General features: G+C 46.2%; 1 protein-coding gene across 1 annotated transcript in view; it reads right to left on the reverse strand.

Annotated features, from left to right (window-relative positions):
- The window catches only part of ORAI2 (ORAI calcium release-activated calcium modulator 2), a 68087-nt gene extending 49146 nt beyond the window's left edge, over nt 1–18941 (reverse strand). The window contains exon 1 of the mRNA XM_077294433.1: nt 18756–18941. The gene's annotated coding sequence lies outside the window, so the exon portion shown is untranslated. The remainder of the gene's footprint in view (nt 1–18755) is intronic.
- Between the last annotated feature and the right edge of the window lie 7943 nt (nt 18942–26884).

Genomic DNA, 26884 nt, shown 5'->3' on the forward strand with positions numbered 1-26884 from the left:
GCTACACCGCCTGTTTACCTAAGTACTATTTTTTTAACGGCATCTAGCCCAGGAAATCCTTTTGGGCCTAGAAGAATTTAGTGCAACTCAGCAACGTACCCCACCCATGAAGCAAGCTACACCGCCTTCTTTCTTTCTCATTCTAACCCCTCGGCTCTGGGGTGTCCACTCTCCCTCCAGCTCTCTCCTTCTCACAGGTGGACTACCGCGTGTTTTCACACTGTGGCGAATCTTTTGGGCCCAGGCATAAGAAGTTGTCGAGGTAATGGATAATATGTGCTGCCTTACAAACGTCCATGACGACACATTCGAGGAAGCAACTAAACGCCTCAAATAGTGAGCAGGATATGGAGCACCCCATGGACAAACAGCGATCTATGTAGTATGCTCCTTCACAGAAGCAGCCCAATGGGAGGACACTATTCGGAGGCACAGGTAGTAACCGGAACGCCCCCTCAATGTCTGTTTTGGCCATTAGGGTGCCCCTTACCAACTTCTTGACCCGCCTGATTGCCTCGTCAAAGGAGGTACAGCACATAGTACTGTACTTGTTCCACGTCGGTGTTGTCGTTCACTGACCTGCCCCTTGGATATGACAAATGGTGGATTAGTCTGAATGTATTGGGTTCATTTTTTGGCACAACTCCCAACGGGGGTACCACTACGTCTTCTAAGGAAAGTGTTCTGAATGGACCCGCCGCCATTCTACCTAAAGATATATATTTTTTTTTTTTTGTCAAGACGTCTGGGCGTTGGTAGAGTGAGTTTAGATTTTTACTCCAGCCTTTCTTGATTTTAGAAGGGCATGACATGCCTATATCTGTGTCTCCTCCTCCTTTTACTCCTCCACCTCTTTTCTTTTCGCATGACTATATGTAGTTGTGACTTTTCCATGTGTTTGTTGTGTCTTCTGAGCAGTTTTTCAGCTTTTGGACACCTTTTAAGGTGTTTTCTATGTGATTTCCATGTGTTTGTATGTGTTTGTGTTGGCCTGCCATTGGTTTCAATGGGGTTCGACGGTGTTCGTCGAACGTTCGACGAACAGTTCGTCGAACATCTCCCTGTTCGACGAACCAAACCAAACCAGAACACTAGGGAGGTGGCTCATCACTAGTCCATAAGGAAAAAAAATAGTCCTGGATGAACATTTTAACATTTGAACTGTTAGATGTCAGAAATGTTTAATCCTCACTCTCATTCATCCAGGGACATTCACAAAAAACACCCATTTTGTGATTTGCATAAGCTCTGCCCCATGAAACCAAATGGTTCGGAGGTATGCTCACTTTTTCACAATACAATGTTGTAAAATATTGATTCCACTTCCATTTCTTGTTTTGCCCCAATCATAGACATCACTGAAAAGATCAGATACAGAGGACTGTGAAAGCTGCAAAACCAGGAATCGTATTGTTGTAATTAGTGGTCGAAGAGTTCCAGCATATATGGTTCTAACAGTATGATATCCTTTCATGCCTAACTAGCCCTATGTTGAAATTATCGACACAGTAGTTAAAGGGGTCATGTATTTTTTCTTTATTTTAACAAATCTGTTGGGGATATGATTTTATTTCATTTACTAATAAGGAGAATCAGGTTTTACAGATTCTCCTCCTGTACTTGTTAGTGCAGCCTTCTTCACCGACAAAACAGCCACTGTTGGAAGAGCATGCGACCATGCCTGTCCATCAGGCTCCTCCGATTGAATAAACCCTTACCCATGTACAGTGTTTTCCATTTGGAGGAAGGTGATGGCAGTTCTGGTCACAGGTCTGTCCATCCGCAGCCATTATGTGGATATGAACAGTATGCAGGTTGTGAGGAAGGCGGCACTAACAAGTGACCACTACCTCTGTGCCGATACTGTACAGTAATGGGGTCATCATCTTGCTAGAAACAGCTATGAAATGTCAAAAAATGCTCTTTTTTTGGCTATTTTTTTATTCTATGGCAGCAACCACTTTTGTTAAAAAGTGAGATCTCCCACCGTTTTGATAGTTAGCGTCTCAGCAACTGACACCCTGCAAGATATTAATAGAAATTCTCCTCCAACTAAAAAGTGCAGCATCAAACCTTCCCTTCCCAAGAAACCTCCTCCATACATTAATCTGCGCACTGCCTTGTCTACTGAAAACATGCATATAAGCGAGTTTAATCAAACATACATTTTTTGCTTATGAAAAAAGGTCTAGTGTTATTATACTGGATCCAATTTTCTGCCATTTTTGGTCCATACCTCAATTTTTACCATCAATATGGCTTCCCTTTTACTCATATGCAAAACAAAAAAAGTTTACTCATCAACTAGTATAAATAAAGTCAGCATTCAGATGGCACAGGGATGGCATCTTTGTTCTATTCGTTTGTCTTACTGCACCCATTCACTTAAATAGGTGGTCTTGATCTTCAAATTGGATCAAAAATATCTCTTTTTTTTTGCGGACAATCAATCTGCAAATAAATTTAAAAAACAGTCGTGAAAATGCTTAAAGATTGTAGAGGGGTATGTGTTCTACCCATGAAAACACAGAAGATGCACACAAGACACGGACATCTGAATGAGACATAACATTGTGTCTAAAAGGGGGGTGTAATGTCCAGTCAGCAAAGAGTTAAAAAAGAAAAATATTTTTGTAAGTTCAATAAACTATTTAGTTCTATTAATAAATCATCCTCCCCTGACTGAGTAAGCGATTGTCCAGATGGACGGGATATGCACTGGATTCTTGTGATACGCACAAGCAGCCTTCAATCCCATGACATTAAAATCACATAAAGGGCAGATATACATCAGACCGTGGCCTGTGATCAGGGAGATTAGGGGTAGCTGTGCCGCTTTACGCCAGATTACTTCCAGAAACAAGCTTGGCTATTAAGTGTTTTCAGAGGCAGCAAACAGGCACCATACCAAAATGGAACCTTTGGGGCTGAAAATGAGATTGAAGAGCAACACTTACCCTTAGGGCTTACACCACCGTATACATCGGACGAGTGCTAGCCAATGTTTTATCGGACATCACCCACATCAATGTTATTCATTGGGGCAGTGCTGCTGACTGATTTTTATCACTGATAGCTGCCACTGGTGATAACCAGCAATTGTAAAATCAGGGTGCAGGAACCACGAGAACAGGGCTATCCAGCCCTGTCTGAAATTAGGTGGATAAGTACATGCTTGGCATGCTTTCCATTTATTGCCTATGGGACTGCTGAGTGCAACCATTATTTTTTTCCCATAGACAATTCTCATGCTGTGACTGTATGTGATTAGGGAAAGGGCCCCTGATCATGAACAGCTTAGGGAATAACAGAAGAACAGTAAAGCTGGTGGCCCAGTCCTCCTCACCTTTCACCTTTAGACTTTCCTTTGGGAGCAGGGATTGTTAGGGCCTCAGTCCTAGGGACAGCTCAGGGACCCTTTCCCTAATCATGTACAGTCACAGCGTGACAACAATGCATGGAGCAGAGTCCACTCCATTCAAGATGGAGCTACAGAGCCCTGTTCTCGTGTTTTCTGTGCCCTGATTTGAAATTGCACCTGCAGCTATCAGCATTATTCCCTAAGGCTATGGTCAGATGGTCATATGTTCTCTCAACAGAAAAATGTTCCCACGGCGCTTGCGCTGACGTCACGTAGGTGAAGTGAGTTCATTGACTGTAAACTAGCAGGACCTGTTTGGCGGCATCGTGAGCAGGAGAACTTTCTCACACTCGCGGTGCCATCAGATAGGTAATAGGAATTCACAGAGAGACACTGAGCACACGGTGCTCTGTGTCTGCTGGATGACAGGCTGTATGGTTGCATCAGGCAACCATGCAGCCTGCCATCTAGATATAGCAGAGCTAGACCCGTCATGGGACAAATGAATTATCATCTCTGCAGAAAGGTGAGGAATGTTGTTTAATTTTTTTAACTCTTTTGCAGATGACGAGAGCATCGGGGGAACAGGCGAGGTCGTAAGTATGGTTTAAGATTATTAAAGGAGTCTGTGTCATTCCTTCAATTAAAATACTTTTTTCTGGGTGTCTTGTGTTTTCATACAATGTGACTATGGTGTTAGTAATATCAGGACAGGGATGAGGAGTCATGCAGACAAGAATAGGGATGAGGAACCATGCATACAAGGATAGAGATTGGGGACAATGCATACCTGGCTTATACTCGAGTCAATACGTTTTTCCAGTTTTTCGTGACAAAATTAGGTGCATCAGCTTATACTCGGGTCGGCTTATACTCGAGTATATACAGTAATTCAACACAGGTACAGTAAGCTGCACACATACTGTACTCATTTTATTTGTCACAGACATCTGTATATCTACCTATTCTATTTGTATTTACTTTATGTAACCTATTTCTTTTATCCTATCGGCTCCTGGTGTGATTTAACAGTACATGGCAGATGAATTGCCGGTATTTATTCTATCTATGAATGTAATATATATACACACACATGGTCAAAATTGTTGGTACCCCTCATTTAATGACAGAAAAACCCACAATGGTCACAGAAATAACTGGAATCTGACTAATAGTTATAATAGTAATAGTAAAATAAAAGATCTATGAAAATGAACAAATAAAAGTCAGACATTGCTTTTCAACCATCCTTCCACAGAATTTTTAAAAACATAAAACTCCTGAACTAGGCCTGGACAGAAATGGTATTCTTAACTTAATATTTAGTTGCACAACCTTTTGAGGCAATCAAACGATTCCTGTAACTGTCAATGAGACTTCTGTACCTCTCGACAGGTATTTTGGCCCACTCCTCAAGAGCAAGCGGCTCCAGTTGTCTCTTGTTTGAAGGTTGCCTTTTTCAGGCAGCATGTTTCAGCTCTTTCCAAATGAGTCTTCTTGGGAATGATGCAACAAGCTTTTCACATCTGGATTTGGGGATCCTCTGCCATCAGCAGATCCTCTCCAGTTCCGTCTGGTTGGATGGTGAACGTTGGTGGACAGGCATTTTCAGGTCTCTCCAGAGATGCTCAATTGGGTTTAGGTCAGGGCTCTGGCCAGGCCAACCAAGAATGGTCACAGAGTTTTTCTGAATCCACTCTATTGTTATTTTAGCTGTGTGCATTGTCTTGTTGGAAAGTGAACCTTCGGCCAAGTCTGAGGTCCAGAGCACTCTGGAAGAGGTCTTCATCCAGGATATCTCTGTAAGGATTATGGAGGCCACTGTGCTCTTATGAACCCTGAGTAGTGCAGAAATGCTTTTGTTACCTTGGCCAGATCTGTGCCTTGCCACAATTCTGTCTCTGAGCTCCTTGGCCAGTTCCTTTGACCTAATGACTCTCATTTGGTCTGACATGCACTGTGAGGTCTTATATAGGCGGTTGTGTGCCTTTCAAAATCAAGTCCTATCAGTTTAATTAAACACAGCTGGACTCCAATGAAGGAGTAGAACCATCTCAAGGAAGATCACAAGGAAATGGACAGCATGTGACTTAAATATGAGTGTCTGAGCAAAGGGTCTGAATACTTATGACCATGTGATATTTCAGTTTTTCATTTTTATTAAATTTGCAAACAGTTCTACATTTCTGTTTTCTTCCAGTCAAGATGAGGTGCAGAGTGTACATTAATGTGAAAAAAATGAACTTTTTTGAATTTACCGAATGGCTGCAATGAAACAAAGAGTGAAAAATGTAAAAGGGTCTGAACACTTTCCGTAGCCACTGTATGGCCGGGGTCACACTTGCGAGTGTGATGCGAGAAACTAGCACGAGTCTCTCGCATCAATAACGGCACTACCGCCGGCACTCGGGACCGGAGTGTGCGGCTGCATAGAAATACATGCAGCCGCATGCTACAGTCCCGAGTACCGGTGGCAGTGCCGGGTATTGATGTGTGAGACTCGTGCGAGTTTCTCGCATCACACTCGCAAGTGTGAACCCGGCCTATATATGTGTGTATGTCACTGATATCTATCTATCTCTCTATATATACTGTATATGTATTCTATGTGTATATATCTATTCTTTCTATTCTATTCTAACCTGTGTAATTTTACTATATGCTGCACATGAATTGCCGGCTTTTCAAAGGACACCGAAGCGTGAAAATCAGACAGCACTCGCATGGTCCGAGTGCTGTGCGATTTTTATTTTTTTATCGCACCCATAGACTTGCATTGATGAGTCTCGGCTGAGTCTCGGTGACAATCGCAGTATGCAATTTTACATGCATGTTGAATACGCCCGAGAAAATAAATGGTGATGTGAGCTGCTTCATAGATTAACACTGGGCCGAGAGGTATGTGATGTTTTCTGGCATAGCATTCGCCCACATTCTATCGTAGTGTGACGCTGGCCTTAGAATGAAATACTTTCACAATATTTGCAAGACATATCGCACTTACTGAGAACCGTAAGGGCTTAAGGCCCCGTCTCACATAGCCATTTACCAACGATCACGACCAGCGATACGACCTGGCCGTGATCGTTGGTAAGTCGTTGTGTGGTCGCTGGGGAGCTGTCACACAGACAGCTCTCTCCAGCGACCAACGATCAGGGGAACGACTTCGGCATCGTTGAAACTGTCTTCAACGATGCCGAAGTCCCCCTGCAGCACCCGGGTAACCAGGGTAAACATCGGGTTACTAAGCGCAGGGCCACGCTTAGTAACCCAATGTTTACCCTGGTTACCAAAAAAAACAAACACTACATACTCACCATCTGATGTCCGTCAGGTCCCTTGCCGTCTGCTTCCTGCTCTGACTGAGCCGCCGTACAGTGAGAGCAGAGCGCAGCGGTGACGTCACTGCTGTGCTGCGCTCTCACTGTACGGCACTCAGTCAGTGAGAGCAGGAAGCAGACGGCAAGGGACCTGACGGACATCAGATGGTGAGTATGTAGTGTTTGTTTTTTTTTTACATTTACGCTGGTAACCAGGGTAAACATCGGGTTACTAAGCGCGGCCCTGCGCTTAGTAACCCGATGTTTACCCTGGTTACCAGTGAAGACATCGCTGGATCGGTGTCACACACACCGATTCAGCAATGTCAGCGGGACCTCAACGACCAAAAAAAGGTCCAGGCCATTCCGACACGACCAGCGATCTCACAGCAGGGGCCTGATCGCTGGTACGTGTCACACATAGCGAGATCGCTACTGAGGTCGCTGTTGCGTCACAAAACTTGTGACTCAGCAGCGATCTCGCTAGCGATCTCGCTATGTGAGACGGGGCCTTTAGTCACAGCCGATGGTATCTACAATATCTGATGTAACAATTTCCTGTTTTGAAGATGTGTTTTGCTGTTTAGACTACAATTAGAGAGGAAGAAGCCCGAGTATAAGATCTGTAAGCAGCAGGAAGTAGTCAGGGAACTCAGTAAATATGGCAGAAATGCACTAAACTATTTACTGCGATCTAGTGCTCTTCAATTGATCCTGCTCGTGCTATAGGCAGTTCTGTAGAGATCCCACATGAACAGGATACATCATAATTTTTTTAATTATAAGTTTGCCATTAGTTTCTATATGAGACATATTGAAAAAAGTGTGAACCTCACCTTATACAAAGTTTATATTAAAGGGAATCTTTCACCTCATTTTGTCCCTATAAACTGCGGCCACCGCCATCAGGAGCTTATCTGCAGCATTCTGTAATGCTGTAGATAAGCCACAAATGTAACCTGAAAGATAAGAAAAACAAGTCATATTATACTCACCCAGGGGCGGTCCCGCTTCGGTTCGGGTCCGATGGGCGTCACAGGTCCGGGACCGGCGCCTCCCATCTTCATACGATGTCATCATCCTCCTTGCTTCTGTTGCGGCTCCTGCACAAACGTACTTTATCTGTCCTGTTGAGGGCAGCGTACAGTACTGCAATGTGCAGGCGCTGGGCCTCTCTGACCTTTCCCGAAGCCTGCGCATTGCAGTACTTTGCTGTTACATAAAACAAAGTCCAGCTCACCATAATCGGCATCCTTGGGAACTCGGAGCACGGAACCGCTGTGTCAGGGCGTGGAGGAATCGAAGAAATGATGAGGAATCCAACTCAAAGAGGTAGTGAAAAAAAAGCCTTTCTTTATTCACTTCAAATCATGTTCAGTGGAGGATAAAACATCAGCAACAACAAAGAATAAAATGCGATATCAACGCGTTTCTGGTGAACAAGCACCCTTAATCATGATGATGATATTCCTCATGATTTCTTCAGTACTTTGCTGTGCCCTCAACAGGACAGATAAAGTAAGCCTGCGCAGGAACCGCAACAGGAAGCAAAGAAGAGGACGTCATTGTATGAAGATGGGAGGCGCCGGACCCGGACCTGCGACGCCCATCGGACGCACCGGACCGCCCCGGGTGAGTATAATCTAACTTGTTTTTCTTATCTTTCAGGTTACATCGGGGGCTTATGTACATCATTATAGAATGCTGTACATAAGCCCCTGATGGCAGTGGCAGCAGTTTATAGGGCCAAAATGAGGTGACAGATTCCCTTTAGTCAGATGTACTGAAACAGATGACAAAATGCATAAACAGAAGCGTAAGTGGCAAGATACTGTATGTATGTACCCCTTTAAGTCTACACTATAGTGAGCTGAGATCTGCATCAGTAAGCTTCAGTCAGGGAATAAAAGCATTTCTCACCAATGTTGCTGGATATTGATATTTTTCATGTTAAGGTTTGATCTAAATTTTTACGGTCTGCATTTATAGTATGGGACTAGGAATTAGGGGCGCGGCGGTAGAAGCGGGGCGGGGCAGGATTCTGCCGGTGCAATAACTGAACCTGAGTCCGAGACGCAGGTTCAGTTAAACTCTATTGCCGTGTGGGCCCGCGCGGCAATAGTTGAGAGCCGCCAGCCAATAGGAGGCTGGCAGCTGATGTCAGAGAGCACGTCGCCGGCGTCATTCGCCAGCGAGTACGCATTTGAAATGCCTGGCGTGGACGATGGCAAGCCACAATATGTTTGGGCGACAGGATGGAGACACATGGAAATTGTGTCTCCATCCTGCCCCATCTCCTTTCTGCCTCATGATCGTGCACCATGTGACATTGGGAACGATGGAGACACATGATGCAGGATCATGGTGCAGGATGGAGACATGGGGCAGGATAGACAGATAGTGCAGGATCATGAGGCAGGATGGAGACAGATGGGACAGGATGGAGACACATGGTGCAGTATCATGGGGCAGGATGGAGATATGGTGCAGGATGCAGACACGTGATGCAAGATCATAGGCAGGATCGAGACAGATAGGAAGGTATGGAGACAGATGGGACAGGATGGAGATAGATGGGGCAGGATGGAGACACATAGTGCAGGATCATGGGGCAGGATGGAGACACGTGGTGCAGGATCATGGGGCAGGATGAATATGATGGAGACAGATGACGCAGGATCATTTCTGATTGCCGTATGTGGAGTCGGGAAGGAATTTTTTTCCCCAATGTGGAGCTTACTCTTTGCCACATGGGTTTTTTTTGCCTTCCTCTGGATCAACATGTTAGGGCATGTTAGGTTAGGCTATGGGTTGAACTAGATGGACTTAAAGTCTTCCTTCAACCTTAATAACTATGTAACTATGACAGATGACGCAGGATCATGGGACAGATGGGTGTTATGACCCCAGTGGACAGGGTCTCAGAGGTACGTGTAAGTCCGCGAGATACAAAAATCCAGCTCATAGGGCAGTGGTAACTGGGTCGACCAAATATCTACTCCTAACACCAACACTAGAAGTAGCCGGGGATCATGCCTACGGTGATCGCTAGATGACTCGCGCCAGCCGGAGAATCTAACTACCCCTAGGAGAAGAAAACAAAGACCTCTCTTGCCTCCAGTAAAAGGGACCCCAAAGCAAGATACAAGCCCCCCACAAATAATAACGGTGAGGTAAGAGGAAATGACAAACACAGAAATGAACCAGGTTCAGCAAAGAGAGGCCAGCTTACTAATAGCAGAATAAAGCAAGATAACTTATTTGGTCAACAAAAACCCTATAAAAATCCACGCTGGAGATTCAAGAACCCCCGAACCGTCTAACGGTCCGGGGGGAGAACACCAGCCCCCTAGAGCTTCCAGCAAAGGTCAGGATACAGATTGGAACAAGCTGGACAAAAATACAAAACAAAACAAAAGCAAAAAGCAAGGAAGAGACTTAGCTTTAACAAGCAGGAACCAGGATCAGTACACAACAGCACAACAGATTAGCTCTGATTTCAACGATGCCAGGCATAGAACTGAAGGTCCAGAGAGCTTATATAGCAACGCCCCTGAACTAACGGCCCAGGTGAGCATATAGGAGAAGACAGAAGCTCCAGTGTCAAATCACTAATGACCACTAGAGGGAGCAAAACGCAAATTCACAACAGATGGGGCAGGATGGAGACAGATTGGACAGGATGGGGAGATCATATGGGGCAGGATGGGACATCACATGGATGGATACTCATGAGGGCAGGATGGGAGAACATATGGATGAAGCCAGGAATGAGACACACGGGGGCTAGGATGGGAGATATTATTACCCTAGGGGCTAATTAAGGGATATTATTACTGCAGTCAAGTGTTTTATTTTTTGAGGATAGTGTTTTCAATAGTGGGTCCTGTTACTGTGCAGAGCGACACTATGCCGCCTTTTTTTCTTCATCTGGTGTAGTGTAGAAGTTGGGAAAAAATTAAGTAATATGTTCTGCAAGTGGTGCTCTAGATCAGAGGTCCCCAACCGCCGGTCCGCGGACCAGGACCGGGCCGTTGGGGTTTTTCAGCCGGTCCGCGGCGCCGCTGACAGCTACCGTATATTAAACCAAAAAGAAGATGGACTCCAAAAGCTAAAAATTACAATTTTATTAGAGAACCATAAAAACAATACATACAAATAAAGTATATTAATAAAGACAAAGTTTGTAGTAAATAGTGGAGAAGCGACACTAGTGCCGCATACACATGTATCCTGCTTGAAACGTGTAAACCGTGACTCACAGCCAATAACCTGTCATTTAGTAAGGTAATAGTTCACATAATAGTTCAGCTACCGTATATACTCGAGTATAAGCCGAGATTTTCAGCCCAAATTTTTGGGCTGAAAGTGCCCCCTCGGCTTATACTCGAGTCACGGTCGGCGGGTGAGGGGGAGAGGGCGCTGAGGCATACTTACCTAGTCCCGGCGATCCTGACGCTCCCCCTGCCCGTCCCACGGTCTCCGGGTGCAGCAGCTCTTCCCCTGTACAGCGGTCACGTGGGACCGCTCATTAGAGAAATGAATAGGCTGCTCCACCTCCCATAGGGGCGGAGCCGCCTATTCATTTCTCTAATCAGGGGTGCCGGTGACCGCTGACAGAGGAAGAGGCTGCGGCACCCGGAGACCAGCTGTCCGGGGGAAGGAGCGGGACGCCGGGAGCAGGTAAGTATTACATAGTCACCTGTCCGCGTTCCACACGCCGGGCGCCGTGCCATCTTCCTGGCGTCTCTCCACACTGACTGTGCAGGTTAGAGGGCGCGATGACGCATATAGTGTGTGCGCCGCCCTCTGCCTGATCAGTCAGTGCGGAGAGACGCCGGGACGGGACACTGAGGAGCTGGAAGCAAGAGAGGTGAGTATGTCATTTATTATTTTTATTGCAGCAGCAGCACAGCTATGGGGCAATAATGGACGGTGCAGAGCACTGTATGGCACAGCTATGGGGCAATAATGGTGCAGAGCACTGTATGGCACAGCTATGGGGCAATAATGGTGCAGAGCACTATATGGCACAGCTATGGGGCAATAATGGTGCAGAGCACTATATGGCACAGCTATGGGGCAATAATGGTGCAGAGCACTGTATGGCACAGCTATGGGGCAATAATGGTGCAGAGCACTGTATGGCACAGCTATGGGGCAATAATGGTGCAGAGCACTATATGGCACAGCTATGGGGCAATAATGGTGCAGAGCACTATATGGCACAGCTATGGGGCAATAATGGTGCAGAGCACTGTATGGCACAGCTATGGGGCAATAATGGTGCAGAGCACTGTATGGCACAGCTATGGGGCAATAATGGTGCAGAGCACTGTATGGCACAGCTATGGGGAAATAATGAACGGCGCAGAGCACTATATGGCACAGCTATGGGGAAACAATGAACGGCGCAGAGCACTATATGGCACAGCTATGGGGCAATTATGAACGGCGCAGAGCACTATATGGCACAGCTATGGGGCAATTATGAACGGTGCAGAGCACTGTATGGCACAGCTATGGGGCAATAATAAACGGTGCAGAGCACTGTATGGCACAGCTATAGGGCAATAATAAACGGTGCAGAGCACTGTATGGCACAGCTATGGGGCAATAATGGTGCAGAGCACTATATGGCACAGCTATGGGGCAATAATGGTGCAGAGCACCAGGGAAACAAGCATGGTGCTCCCACTCATTCTGAACCTATGGTAAGTTGAATCACATTCTCATTATAAATGTCATAATTATATGATAAGTATGCACTAAGCTCCATCCCTCCATAACCCCACCCCCATATGACCAAAGCCCCGCCCCTGCCCCACCCCCACCGGGCCATGGAAAACTGGTCTTGCTTAAAGCCGGTCCCTGGTGCAAAAAAGGTTGGGGACCTCTGCTCTAGATAACTGTGCTATTTCCTGCAGAGATGAGCCCTGGCTAGAAGAAATCATGGCAGTCTGTGATGGATAAAGTGGAAAAGCCAAGATGAAGGACTTCACCTAGAGATGTCACCGGTGAGTCAGTGTATTACCTGTACACTGACACTATACACTGTATACTTTATACAGAGCTCCTGTGAACAATGTCACTGGTGATCACTGTATTACCTGTACACTGACACTGTATACAGAGCTCCCGTGTATAATGTCATTGGTGATCACCGTATTACCTGTACACTGTACACAAAACTCCTACAGTACAGGGGACAGAGAATGCCAAGAGTGTGCAAAGCAGTCATCAAAGCAAAAGGTGGCTACTTTGAAGAACCTAGAATATAAGATATAATTTCAGTTGTTTCACAATGTTTTACAAAGTACCGTATTTTTCGGACTACAAGACGCACTTTTTCCCCCCCAAAAAAGGGGGGAAAATGGGGGGTGCGTCTAATAGTCGCAATGCAGGCTTACCGTGGCGGCAGAGGTGCGGTGGCAGAGGTGCGGCGGCAGAGGTGTGGCAGCAGAGGTACGGAGATGAGGAGGCGCAGTGAGTGGGGTCCCTTTTCCCGGTGAAGTGATGCAGCAGCCCGGTAAGGCAGCAGAGCCGGGTGAATCCTGATGGTATCGGTGGGCGCGGCCATCTTCCTGAGGCCGCGCGTTCGCAGATGGAGCTCTGCTGCCCGGGGCTTCAGGAAAATGGCCGCGGGATGCCGCGCGTGCGCAGATGGGGATCGCGGCGGCCATTTTCCTGAAGCCCCGGGCAGCAGAGCTCCATCTGCAAACGCGCGGCCTCAGGAAGATGGCCGCGCCCACCGATATCAACAGGATTCACCCGGCTCTGCTGCATTACCGGGCTGCTGCAGCTGCATCACCTCACCGGGACTTTGGACTCTGTATACTCCATCCTTTTGCTTCCCAGGATGGGTGCAGCAAGGTTCAGGAAGGATATCGTGGGCACATGGACTGGAGATGATGGAGGTAGTGGTGTACATTGTGAAGCGAGTATTCCACAGGCGCTCAGATGTCTGAGTCCTTGTCGCTTCCCGGCGCTCCTCAGCACCGCATGGCACGGCCGGCTCTCCGCCTCCAGCAGGGCTCGCAGCAGTACAGAGGCGCTTTTCCCGCAGTGTCCGGTCATGGCAGCTGTGTCTCGGTAGCGGAGCTCCTCACTTATTACCGGCTTCTGAAATAATTATTGCGCTGAGGAGCGCCGGGAAGCGGTAAGGACTCAGACATCTGAGCTCCTGTGGAATACTCGCTTCACAATGTACACCACTACCTCCATCATCTCCAGTCCATGTGCCCACGAGATCCTTCCATCACCTCACCGGGGAAAGGGACCCTACCCACGCCATACCTCTCACTGTGCCTCCTCATCCCAGCTCCTGTCGGTAACCACTGCTGCCACCCTCCCATGGACACCAGGCCGTGGCGTCGCCCACCTAAGCAGGAAGGGACCCTGCTCAGGTGCACGCCGTACCGCATCACCCCACCTCTGCTGCCACCATGCCTCCTGTGACCCTGCTCTGCCACCACCAGCCCTCAGGTAAGATACTGTAAATTCGGACAATAAGACGGACCCCCATCTTATAAAAAATCTTTTTTTCTGCAATTTTCACCCCAAATTTGGGGTGCGCCTTATGGTCCGGTGCGTCTTATAGTCCGCGAAATACGGTATATAATTCCACATGTGTTAATTCATAGTTTTGATGCCTTCAGTGTGAATATACAATTTTCATAGTCATGAAAATACAGAAAAATCTTTAAATGAGAAGGTGTGTCCAAACTTTTGGTCTGTACTGAACGTATAATGTCACTGGTGATCACTGTATTACCAGTATACTATATAGAGCGCTCGTGTGTATAATGTCACCGGTGATCACTCTATTACCTGTACACTGACACTGCATACAAAGTACAGATCTCCTGTGTATAATGGCACTTATGGTGAAATTAATATTGTGTTTTTTATTAATGATCAGAATTGTAGTATTCGCTTACTATGTGGTGGTAATATGTGGTCCGTCCATAGTGTGGCTGTATTTGTTCCTTGCATGTGGTATTATAGGTCACTATGTGGTGGTAATATGTTGTCTGGTCATGGTGTGGCGGTATTTGTTACTTGTGTGTGCTATTATTCGGTCACTGTGGTGGTAATATGTTGTCTGGTCATGGTGCAGTGGTATTTGTCCCTTGTATGTGGTATTATTGTGGTATTATTGATCATTTTAAACATTGAAAAATATATAAAAATATACCTAAATTGTATTGGATATTTTAACAAATGATTAATAGTAAAGAGTAGAGTAGGGCTCGGCCAAAAAAGTCGACCTTTTAGTGGTGACGGATTAAAATATCTTTTGGCCAAACCAAAAGCTGATGGCTATGAGTATGTATGTAATCTGGTGATTGGAACTGTTAATTAGTGAGGACGTGGTGCAGAAATGGAGTTTTTCCAAGAGAGGGCAGTGGGACTGTGGACAGTTTGAGGGTGGAGACGGGGCTGGATTGGAGCCTGGGTGGAGTCTCAAGAGGGCCCCGAAATTCCTAGTGGCAGCTCTGTTCCCAATGATATCCCTGTGGTGGGCTCTGGGAAAATGGCCACCGCCAGCAGCCTCCTGAAGCAGCGATCCCGCTCCACCACAGCTGCGCCCCAGGTAAACTATCGTTAAAAGGGAATACAAGAAACACCACCATTTTATTGTTTTTAAATCCTATTTTGCAGCCTAAACTTTGGGGTGCGTCTTATTGTCCGGTGCGTCTTATAATCCACATCTCTAAGTGCCAAACCAGAGATGTGGATGGCAGTCTGACCCGCGTCGGATACCGCGTCTGTCTCCTCCCCTCCAGCTTCATTTATGGCTTGATCGGCTGGTTATAGCCCTCTATCTTCAGGATTTCCTGTTCATTCCACGTTTTTTGATGCAATATTCTCTCTTAAGGGTCTGTGCCATATACCCTTTTCTCGCTTTTTATAGCGCACACTGATGAAGGTCCTTTGTTGACCGAAACGTTTGTGAACATTGTGAATACTGTATGTATTATAATAAACACCCTATTCTATCAGACCCACGAGAGTGTGCCAAGTATATCCTATATCATGTCGTCCGTGTCCGTTTACTGAAACAATGTTTTAATTTTAACCCTATGACTTTAAAAAAAGCACACAGACAGCACACGGACGGCATCCGTGTGCGGTACGTGTTTACACACACCCATTGACTTGTGTGTGATCCATGCGCTCCCACGAACACTGACATGTCTCCGTGTTTTGCACACGGACACACGGTCCGTGAAAACATGCTGACATCTGCAGAGACACATTTATTTTAATGTGTCTACGTGTGTCAGTGTCTCCGGTACGTGAGGAAACTGTCACCACACGTAACGGAGCCACTGACGTGTGAAACCGGCCTCAAGGAGGATCACAAGGAAATGGACAGCATGTGACTTAAATATGAGTGTCTGACCAAAGGGCCTGAATACTTATTACCATGTGATATTTCATTTTTTCTTTTTTAATAAATTTGCAAAAAATTCTACATTTCTGTTTTTTTCAGCAAGATGGGGTGCAGAGTGTACATTTATAAAAAAAATAACTTTTTTTAATTTACCAAATAGCTGCAAAGAAACAAAGAGTCAAAAATTTAAAGGGGTCTGAATACTTTCCGTACGTATAAATACATTTTTATTTATTTATCTACCTATATATATTATTATGCAGCTGCAATGCACACTGCAGAGGATGTATACAACCAAATGTATGCTATGGAGATAGCCACCTCTTCAGCTCCTTTTCGGAAGCGGAATTCCCACCTATCAGGCATAAATGTTTAGATGAGACTGTCCCTTTCATTTTTATTGCACGGCCTGAGAGTGGATAATCTAGCAATGTACCCTTGGACCACAACTTTGTAAACCTCTGTTGTATATAACCTACCGTATATTTATAATCTATCATCAATGAGCCCCATATTGTCCATGTGAGTCTTCTTCATTCAGTTATACCGTGCATGCAGACAGATGGAGGCTGCAGGTTTCTTTCTCACTTTTTTTCCCCATGTTTGTTGTTGATGAACCGCTCTTTCATGTCAGTGACAAGTGTGGAGGAGAACGATGGAGCACTCACTCAAGATCAAGGAGATGATGAGGGTAGGAGATTACAGAGGATACACTAAGCACTTGACAGCTTCGGGAATGCCCCCCGGGCACTTGTGACCTTATATAAATATGGATTAAAGGTTTGATTTCTCACTTCTCCCAAACGCCACAGAGACATGATCACACTTCTGATTTAGTCCCCTGCCCAGCACTATTAATGGTTAATGAGCAGAACGGAGCTGACAGACTCCATTTATACAGAAGCAGAGTGCACAAACCGCGCTGTTCTGCTGAAGTCCCAGGCTGAACCCGAGAGCATATTTTACAGACAGTTATACATTTACAGGAATATTTTTTAAATATTTAGATCCCTTTATTTCTATGAGCTTAAGGACAATCACATAATGCGCTGAAACATACCCAGACTTAAAGGGGATTCCCATCATAGACATATCTGCTGTATAGGTAATAAAGATCTGATTGCTGGGGTCCCCCATCAATCACTAAAGCGGGCTTCTGTTCCTCCTAACAGCATGACTACAGCGAGGCTGAATTCAGATGTCCGTGTTTCAAAGAACCCCAATGCCGCACAGTGGTGGTCTCCTAACCCAAACTAAGCCTCATATATGCCTAGTCGAGGTTAGACGACCTGTGGCCGATCCGGGCATTGAGGTCTGAATATGGACTGTGAAATACAGAAAATCTAAAGGAAGAGTTTGAACAGAGGAGCAGTCCGGAATGCACATCCATAAGAGAGGCGAAAAATCGGCCCAGCACTCAGGGGTTTATGTTAGTCATTCAGCAGTGATGAGACCAGCCTAGTCAGAGAGGAAGAAGACAGGAACTCTAGTGCCACCTAATGGAGGTAGACATCTTAAGAAGTCAGCACGGTGGCTCAGTGGTTAGCACTGCAGCGCTGGAGTCCTGGGTTCAAATCCCACCAAGGTCAACATCTGCAAGGAGTTTGTATGTTCTCCCCATGTTTGCATGGGTTTCCTCCGGGTACTCTGGTTTCCTCCCACATTCCAAAGACATACTGATAAGGAATTTAGATTGTGAGCCCCATCGGGGGCAGCGATGATACTGTCAAACTGTAAAGCGCTGCGGAATATGTTAGCTTTATATAAAAATAAAGATTATTATTATATCAACTATTTAAAGGGAAGCTTTCAACATTTTTTTACTATGTAATCCGAGGACTGCATGAGGTAGCAGCTGAGACATTGAATTCAGGGACGTGTCATTTATTAGGGGATTTGTGCTGTTTTCTTACAATAAAGGTTTTATGCCCAGAAGATTATCATTGCCCTGACCACAGTGCATGTGAGCCTTGGTCTGACCACGCCCACTCCTGTGATAAACAGCTTATGGTCAATAGACAATGTACATACAAAGTCTGCTGTGGGCGGGGTTAGCTGTCTAAGCTCTGCTCCATGCTAAATTTAAGAACTCTGAACGGCTATACCCAATAAACTAAGTGATAATCACTGGAATCAGGGTCTCTTGTTCTACATTATGCTGCTCTCAGATGTGGTAGCAAAATCCCGGTGACAGATTCCCTTTAAACATCCTTACCACATGATTTAGAATAAGAAGGTAAACCAGACCCCCCATTTAAAGACACATGTTTGCCCCCTAATCAATGCAAAGCAGGAGATCTGATTTAGCTGGGTGAGAAGCCTTAGAGAACGCCAGGTCATACTAAGGAGACTTATAAGCCATTCAATGCTCCTCAGGGAATGAAAATATGAAACTATCTTCTTCAGAGATCTAATGCCAATTAAAAGGAAAACAATAATAACAGTAGGATAAAAGGCAGAAATGTGCGCTGTGTGATTTTTATATATAAGAAATATTTTAGCAGGATGCTAATACTATGGTAGGTGCAGTACTGTCACTTTCACTAAATGCTCTGCTGCTTATCTTTATGGTCATCGGCATCTACAAAAAAACCTCTTCCCATAATTGCTTCCTGTTTATTATACTAATGAGTGAATATATAACATCAGAATAGAAAGAGATGGAGGCACTTACCAGTCACCCCAGTGCAACTAATGAGCCCAGTGCAGCCAGTGTGTCAGTGAGTGGGAGGACAGGATGCCCAGCAGCAGCTTCCCCTTCTCCAGTCCAGGCCCTGCAGCAGCAGCATCACTACATGCCAGCCATGCCGGGGACTGATGCAGCAGATCACGTGAGCAGACACACAGACATCGCCTCCTCCAGCTGTGTACAGTGTGTGCCGCCCTGCCTGTAACCCGGGAGATGATTGGCTGCTGTCCTGTCCTCGCTGCTCCTTGTGTTCTGCTCTCTGATTAGTCAGGGAGATCTTCATGCCTGGTGTCTGTGTATTCTCAGCTGGGCGCCCTCTAAGCTGTGCACTCTGGAAGGGAAGGAGTTAAAGGAATAGTCTGAGGCTGCCGTCACACTAGCAGTATTCGGTCAGTATTTTACCTCAGTATTTGCAAACCAAAACCAGGAGTGGGTGATAAATACAGAAGTGGTGCATATGTTTCTATTATACTTTTCATCTAATTGTTCCACTCCTGGTTTTGGCTTACAGATACTGAGGTAAAATACTGACCAAATACTGCTAGTGTGACGGCAGCCTAAGGGACCCGTCATGGATAAGCCAGCACGGAGGTCACCACATAAACCAGCACGGAGGTCACCACACAAACCAGCACAGAGATCACCACACAAACCAGCACGGAGGTCACCACACAAACCAGCACGGAGGTCACCACAGCTCCCGACATTACATTTTATGTATTATTTTTAGAACCATCCATTGTGCGCAGAAGAGACGGGCTCTACCTGTCAGCCGGGCGCTGCCTTTGAGAGGATGATCCCAGTGGCCTCCCTGCTCTGCTATTTGGCCGTTGTAATAAGATATTGTTTGCAGCCAGTTTACCGTGTCAGTGAGAAGGAAACACAGGAGAGGCGGTCATGGCAGGATTTGTCTGTGTGCAGACTGTGACTGAAAGCGCTCACCTCCTGGACCGGGGACAGGGCTAAATATATTCTGCACCACTCCGCACCTACTAGTGCCAAGACACACAGAGATAGGATAGGTTGCATGGTTTATATCGGGCGGACACTGACAGCTTGGGGCCCCTGTGCAAGAAATGTGTCTGGGCCTCCGTGCCCGGCATGCCGCTTATGATGAGGACAATCTGGCTATTGAGTTCTGAGCAGCAAGCCAGATTCCCCTCATTATCATCGCACTGCAAGCAGCGGCGTACATAGAGATCACAGGGCACCATAGCAAACGTTCTATTTGGGCCCCCACACCTTTAAGAAATTATTATTATTTTTTTACTGATATGGAGATATATATCTCTGTAGGATTCAATTCTGCTAAGCCCAACCATGTATATATTATGTTATATGTCTGGTATCTACACCATCAGGTATCTGATGAAGGGCTATTCCCCAAATAAATCAAGCCGCTGCTGCCGTATCAGGGGCAGTAATAGGGACACATATGGCAGCAGCAGCTCAGTATTAGGGTATCAGGTGCAGTAATAGGGTCACATACGGCAGCAGCGGCTCAGTATTGGGGTATCAGGAGCAGTAATAGGGTCACATACGGCAGCAGCGGCTCAGTATTGGGGTATCAGCAGGATGAGGAGTTTGTGCAGTATGGGAATAGATGGTGATGGGGCTGGACTATGAGAAGTGAAATGTGTCTTTGTTGTATTCTCAACAGACGAGTTGTAGCTGGAAGAAGTTGTTATGTCAGTCTGGGCCAGATGGAAAAGACGGGAAAAATGAACGAATCCATCAGAAAGGACGTCTGCGGGAAGTCATTATCTGTAACTGTATGGCGGTAATATTCATGTTGGTCTTTATATAGAGATTATCTTCAGTAACAGCACGGTCATCTGCTTTTCTGTTTTTTCTGTTTCGCCCCCCCTGAACCAAAACCCTAGCTACTCCTCTGTATGGAACTGATGGAAATAGCTGAGCGCAGCGCTCAGCAGCTCTATAGATAATGAAGAGAGCAGAGGCCGAGCATGCACAACTTTGTTCCATTCAGGACAAGACTGCAGACCCCTGCTGTCACAACCTCTAGGTGAGCAGTGGTTGGATCCTATGCATCAGAGATAATGTGATTATTTGGTGAATAACCTAAAGGTTTATTTTTCTATTCTTCACAATTACAGTATCATACATGAACCAAAAACAAATATGTTCACACATACATACATAGATAGACACACACACATACACACATGTAGGCACACACATACATAAACACATACATACACACATGTATAAACATACACATACATGCACAGAGACACGGCCATCTCCAGCTTTTCTTGGGACCTGGGCAAAAGAGTCTCGGGCCCCTTTAATACGTACCACAATTCATGAGAAATACAGGTATAGTACGATGCCAAATATTTAACTTCTTAAATTACATGAGTGATATTATTTATTTATTTATATAGCACCATTAAGGCTATGTTCACACGTTCAGGATTTCCATCCTTTTTTTTTCCTGACTGAAACTGCAGGTCTCTGCAGAAAACGCAGGTGCGTTTTTTGGTGCGTTTTTGGTGCGTTTTTTGGTGCGTTTTTTAGTGCGTTTTTTAGTGCGTTTTTTGATGCAGTTTTGTCTGCAGATTGTCTGTGTTTGACAGAAATAAAGTTTACTGCAGTGGGGGGGGGGAAAAAAAAAAAAGAAATGATGTCATTTCCTTGTCCAACCCTTTTCTTCTTCCATCCTCCATTTTGGGACTAAACACCAAAATGAGTGGACGTGTTTTGAATGACAGCGCTCCGCGTTTTGCGCCGCATGCGTCACTGCAGCGCACGCATCCGGGCGCAGAGGACGCAGCAAGTTGCATTTTTGCTGCGTCCAAAATCAATCAAAAAAAGGACGCATGCAGTGCAAAACGCAGCGTTGTGCATGCGTTTTGCTGCGTTTTACTTTGCGTTGTGTGTTGCGGCGCCGACGCTGCGGCGCACAACGCAAATGTGAACATAGCCTAAGTGCCACGTGCCACGTATTTCAGTGCCACGTGCCACGTATTTCAGTGCCACGTGCCACGTATTTAAGTGCCACGTGCCACGTATTTAAGTGCCACGTGCCACGTATTTAAGTGCCACGTATTTCAGTGCCACGTATTTCAGTGCCACGTGCCACGTATTTCAGTGCCACGTATTTCAGTGCCACGTATTTCAGTGCCACGTGCCACAATTTAAGTGCCACGTGCCACGTATTTCAGTGCCACGTATTTCAGTGCCACGTGCCACGTATTTCAGTGCCACGTATCACGTATAAGTGACACGTGCCACGTATTTAAGTGACACGTATCACGTATTTAAGTGACACGTATCACGTATAAGTGACACGTGTCACGTATTTAAGTGACACGTATCACGTATAAGTGACACGTGTCACGTATTTAAGTGACACGTATCACGTATAAGTGACACGTGTCACGTATTTAAGTGCCACGTATCCCACGAAGATTTTCCATGGAGAACAGACACATCCAGAGATATGTCTGCTCTCCACGGCTGCAGCAACACACTGACAGGAGCCATAGTTCCTGTCGGTGTGTCACTGCGCATGCGCGAGCGAGTTAACCGGCGGTCATTGACCCCGGCTCTCTCGCTTAACGGCAGTGCTGCGTGGGAAAGTTCAACGCAGCTGTACTGCCGTTAACCGAGACGCCGGAGTCATTGAACTCCGGAACAGTACGCGATACACTGCTAGGAGCTTAGCTCCTGGCAGTGTATCGCCGGAGAGCAGCCGATCGGCGTGGGACACTCGTTTTATGGATTCTGCGGACAGGGAGTATGGATTTGATTTTTTATTTTGTGATTTTTTCCTGGAGGATCGAGGGCTTCGCCTACAAGTGTGCTGTTGGTGAGTATATACTCTGTGTTATGTGTTGTATGTACTGTGTGTCATGTATGTGTATTGTGTGTGTTTTGTGTAACTTTACCATTGTGCTAAGTCGCTGGACACAGGGACAACTCTCCCATCCTAATACCGGATGGGAGTAGTAGTCCCATACGGCGACTTGGCACAATGGAGGCACTATCGTCGCATGGGGACACACAGACATACCAGATCAATCAGACGCCCGACATCGATCCCCATGCGACGGTATGCCTCCATGATGACAGTCTTCAGGAACGACACTCCGCCCACGCACTTCCGGCCCCGCACTTCCGCCGGCTTCCCCGCACTTCCTGCAGCTGCGGTTCTGCACATCAAACCGCAGTAAAACCCGCAGATATATTTTTGATCTGCGTGTTTTACTGCGATTTTGACCTCACAATGGAGGTCTATGGGTGCAGAACCGCTGCGGTTCAGGAAGAAGAATTGACATGCTCCTTCTTTTTTCCGGGAGCTATTCAGCGCGGCTTTTTTTTAAAATTTCCGGACCATGTGCACAGTGTGTCCTGTTTTCCATAGGGTACAGTGTACTGTACCCTGCATGGAAAACAGCTGCGGAACCGCAGCGGCAAAACCGCCGCGGTTCCGCGGTAAAAAAACGCACTGTGTGAACATGGCCTAATTCCATGGTGCTGTACATGAGAAATAGTTACATCAAAATACAAATATCACTTACAGTAAATAAACTAAGGCTAGTTTCACACTAGCGTTTACCTGATCTGCGGCGGGCTGCGGACTTCCTCTGTGAAGCCCCGCCCCCCGCCGCACCTCTGCCGCTAGCTCCGCCTACTTCTGCATGCGGCCTGTGTACCTATATTTAACATTAGGTACGCAGGTCGTGCCGCAGTATGCGGATGGTGCCGCATGCGTCATTTTGACGATACGGAAAAAAAAATGCTACATGGCTGTGTCTACGATGGTCGCCGCATCGTCAAAACGACGCATGCGGCACCATCCGCATACTGAGGCACGACCTGCGTACATAATGTTAAATATAGGTACACAGGCCGCATGCAGAAGTAGGCGGAGCTAGCGGCGGAGGTGCGGTGGGGGCGGGGCTTCACGGAGGAAGTCCACAGCCCGCCGCAGATCAGGTAAACGCTAGTGTGAAACTAGCCTAACAATGACAGACTAGTACAGAGGGAAGAGGACCCTGCTTTTGCGGGCTTACATTCTATCTATTGTAAATTCAACAATACCATACAGCAGAGGGGATTCAGGTGATCGAGGGTCCACAGGTTTCAGTACCTGTAGTATTAGAGGTAAAATGAATATTGATAACTGCACCCTAACTTCTGTACCCTCCTCAGCAATGTACCCTTTATAAAAGTCAATTTCCTCCTATATAGTCCTCCATACAGTATTATGGGCACCACATATTGCTCCATACAGTATTATGGACACCACTAGGGTTGAGCGAAACGGATCGTTCATTTTCATAAGTCGCCGACTTTTGGCAAAGTCGGCGTCTCATGAAACCGAGCCGATCCCTGTGTGGGGTCTGCCATGCGGTACGCGACTTTCGCGCCAAAGTCGCGTTTCAATGACGCTAAAAGCGCCATTTCTCAGCCAATGAAGGTGGACGCAGAGTGTGGGCAGCGTGATGACATAGATCTCAGTCCCCACCATCTTAGAGAAGGGCATTGCAGTGATTGGCTTGCTTTCTGCGGCGTCACAGGGGCTATAAAGGGGCGTTCCCGCCGACCGCCATCTTACTGCTGCTGATCTGAGCGTAGGGAGAGGTTGCTGCCGCTTCTTCAGAAGCAGGGATAGTGATAGGCAGGGTACATAAAGCTACAAACCGCTTGTGCTGTAGCGATTTCCACTGTCCAACACCACCTTTTGTTTGCAGGGACAGTGGAAGCTACATTTTTTTTTCCTCAGCGCTGTAGCTCATTGGGCTGCACTAGAAGGCTCCCTGACCCTGATAGCTGCGTTGCTGTGCCTGTGTGTACGCCGCTGTGCAAACCAACTGCTTTTTTCAAAGCACAAATCCTGTTTTTCCTTCCTTTCTGCACAGCTATCTTGTGTGTTTGTCCACACTTTTGTGTGCAGCAGTCCTTTTTATAGCTGCCTGCCATACTTTTCTGAGATAACTGCAGGGAGATAAATATTGGCAAGTCTGCCTCCGTGCCATTGCTGTGTGTGGTATCTGTCTCTCATTGTGTGGCACCGAAAACACTGTGTAATACTTGGCCTTTTTTTTGGGGGGGGGGTAGATTCTCCCTTTTCCAAAAAAAAAAATTAGTGGGAGATAAATATTGGCCAGTCTGCCTCTGTGCCATTGCTGTGTGTGGTATCTGTCTCTCATTGTGTGCCACCAAAAACACTGTGTAATACTTGGCCATTTTTTTTTGGGGGGGGGTATATTCTCCCTTTTCCAAAAAAAAAATTAGTGGGAGATAAATATTGGCAAGTCTGCCTCTGTGCCATTGCTGTGTGTGGTATCTGTCTCTCATTGTGTGCCACCGAAAACACTGTGTAATACTTGGCCCTTTTTTTTTTTTTGCTAAATTCTCCCTTTTCCCAAAAAAAAATTAGTGGGAGATAAATATTGGCAAGTCTGCCTCCGTGCCATTGCTGTGTGTGGTATCTGTCTCTCATTGTGTGCCACCAAAAACCAGTGTGTGATACTTGGCCTTTTTTTTTGTTTTTGGGTACATTCTCCCTTTTCAAAAAAAAATTATTAGTGGGAGATAAATATTGGCAAGTCTGCCTCCGTGCCAGTCCTGTGTGTGGCATCTGTCTCTCATTGTGTGCCACCAAAAACCAGTGTGTGATACTTGGCCATTTTTTTTGTTTTTGGGTACATTCTCCCTTTTAAAAAAAAAATAATTAGTGGGAGATAAATATTGGCAAGTCTGCCTCCGTGCCATTGCTGTGGGTGGCATCTCTCTCTCATTGTGTGCCACCGAAAACCACTGTGTAATACTGGGCCTTTTTTTTATTTTTGGGTAAATTCTCCCTTTTAAAAAAAAAATAATTTGTGGGTGATAAATATTGGCAAGTCTGCTTGAGTGCTGCTCCTGTGTGTGCCATATGTCTCAAATTATTGGGGCACAGAAAGCCTAGTGTGTAACATTGGGCCTGATTTTCCTTTGTGTCAGGCACCTATAAAGGTATATATAAATCCTACAGAAGTTTGAGTTCACCTTATAAGTTGTTTTACAGTAACAAATAGCGTTACTTTGGTTACGTTTTGCAAACAATGAGGAAGTCTAGTGGAAGAGGTCGTGGCCGTGGGCGGTCATTGTCAGCTGGTAATGATGGTAGTGGTGGTGGAGCATTCATTGCTCACTCTGCCTCTAGCTCTTTCGCCTCCTCCTCGGAAAGTGCCAAATGTCAGAGCAGTGCATCATCAGTGGATGCTCTCGGTCAGGAACAAGTCGCTTCCTTGTGTTCTTCACCCAGAACAACAGTGAAGGATGCGTCAGTGGACACAACAGGTTACTCCATGGAGCTCTTTACACATACCGTTCCTGGGTTAGACAGTGAAACAGTTAACAGGCCATGCCCATTAGAAGTTGAATCGGACATGGAGTGCACAGATGCACAGCCACAGCCAGATTACTATGCTGTTCCTTTGACTCAGACCAGAACATTGCCCTCGCAGTGTACTGAGGCAGAATCAAACCCAGCGGAGACTATGGTGCCCCGTCACGAACGCTATACCACCGGCTTACACGGTGACACAGACGAAGTTGCACACGACATAGAAGAGGAGGTCATAGATGACCCAGTTGTTGGCCCCGATTGGCAGCCATTGGGGGAACAGGGTGCAGGCGGAAGTAGTTCAGAAGCGGAGGAGGAGGAGCCGCAGCAGGCATCAACATCACAACAGGTTCCATCTACCGTGCCCGTATCTGGCCAAAAACGCGTGGCAAAACCAAAACCTGTTGGAGGACAGCGTGGCCATCCGGTTAAAGAAGCTCAGTCTGCAATGCCTGAAAAGTTATCCGATAGTAGAAAGAGTGCAGTCTGGCATTTTTTTAAACAACATCCAAATGATCAGCGCAAAGTCATCTGTCAAAAATGTTCAACTACCTTAAGCAGAGGTCAGAATCTTAAAAGTCTAAATACAAGTTGCATGCATAGACATTTATCCACCATGCATTTGCAAGCCTGGAATAACTACCAAATGTCCCTAAAGGTTGCAGCACCCTCGGCCAATGAAGCTAGTCAGCAACGCTACATCCCTTCCCTCACTGTAAACCCACCATTTCCCACACCACCGGCAGTATCT

The sequence above is a fragment of the Ranitomeya variabilis genome, chromosome 3 (assembly GCF_051348905.1).
Source record: "Ranitomeya variabilis isolate aRanVar5 chromosome 3, aRanVar5.hap1, whole genome shotgun sequence".
NCBI lineage: Eukaryota > Metazoa > Chordata > Amphibia > Anura > Dendrobatidae > Ranitomeya > Ranitomeya variabilis.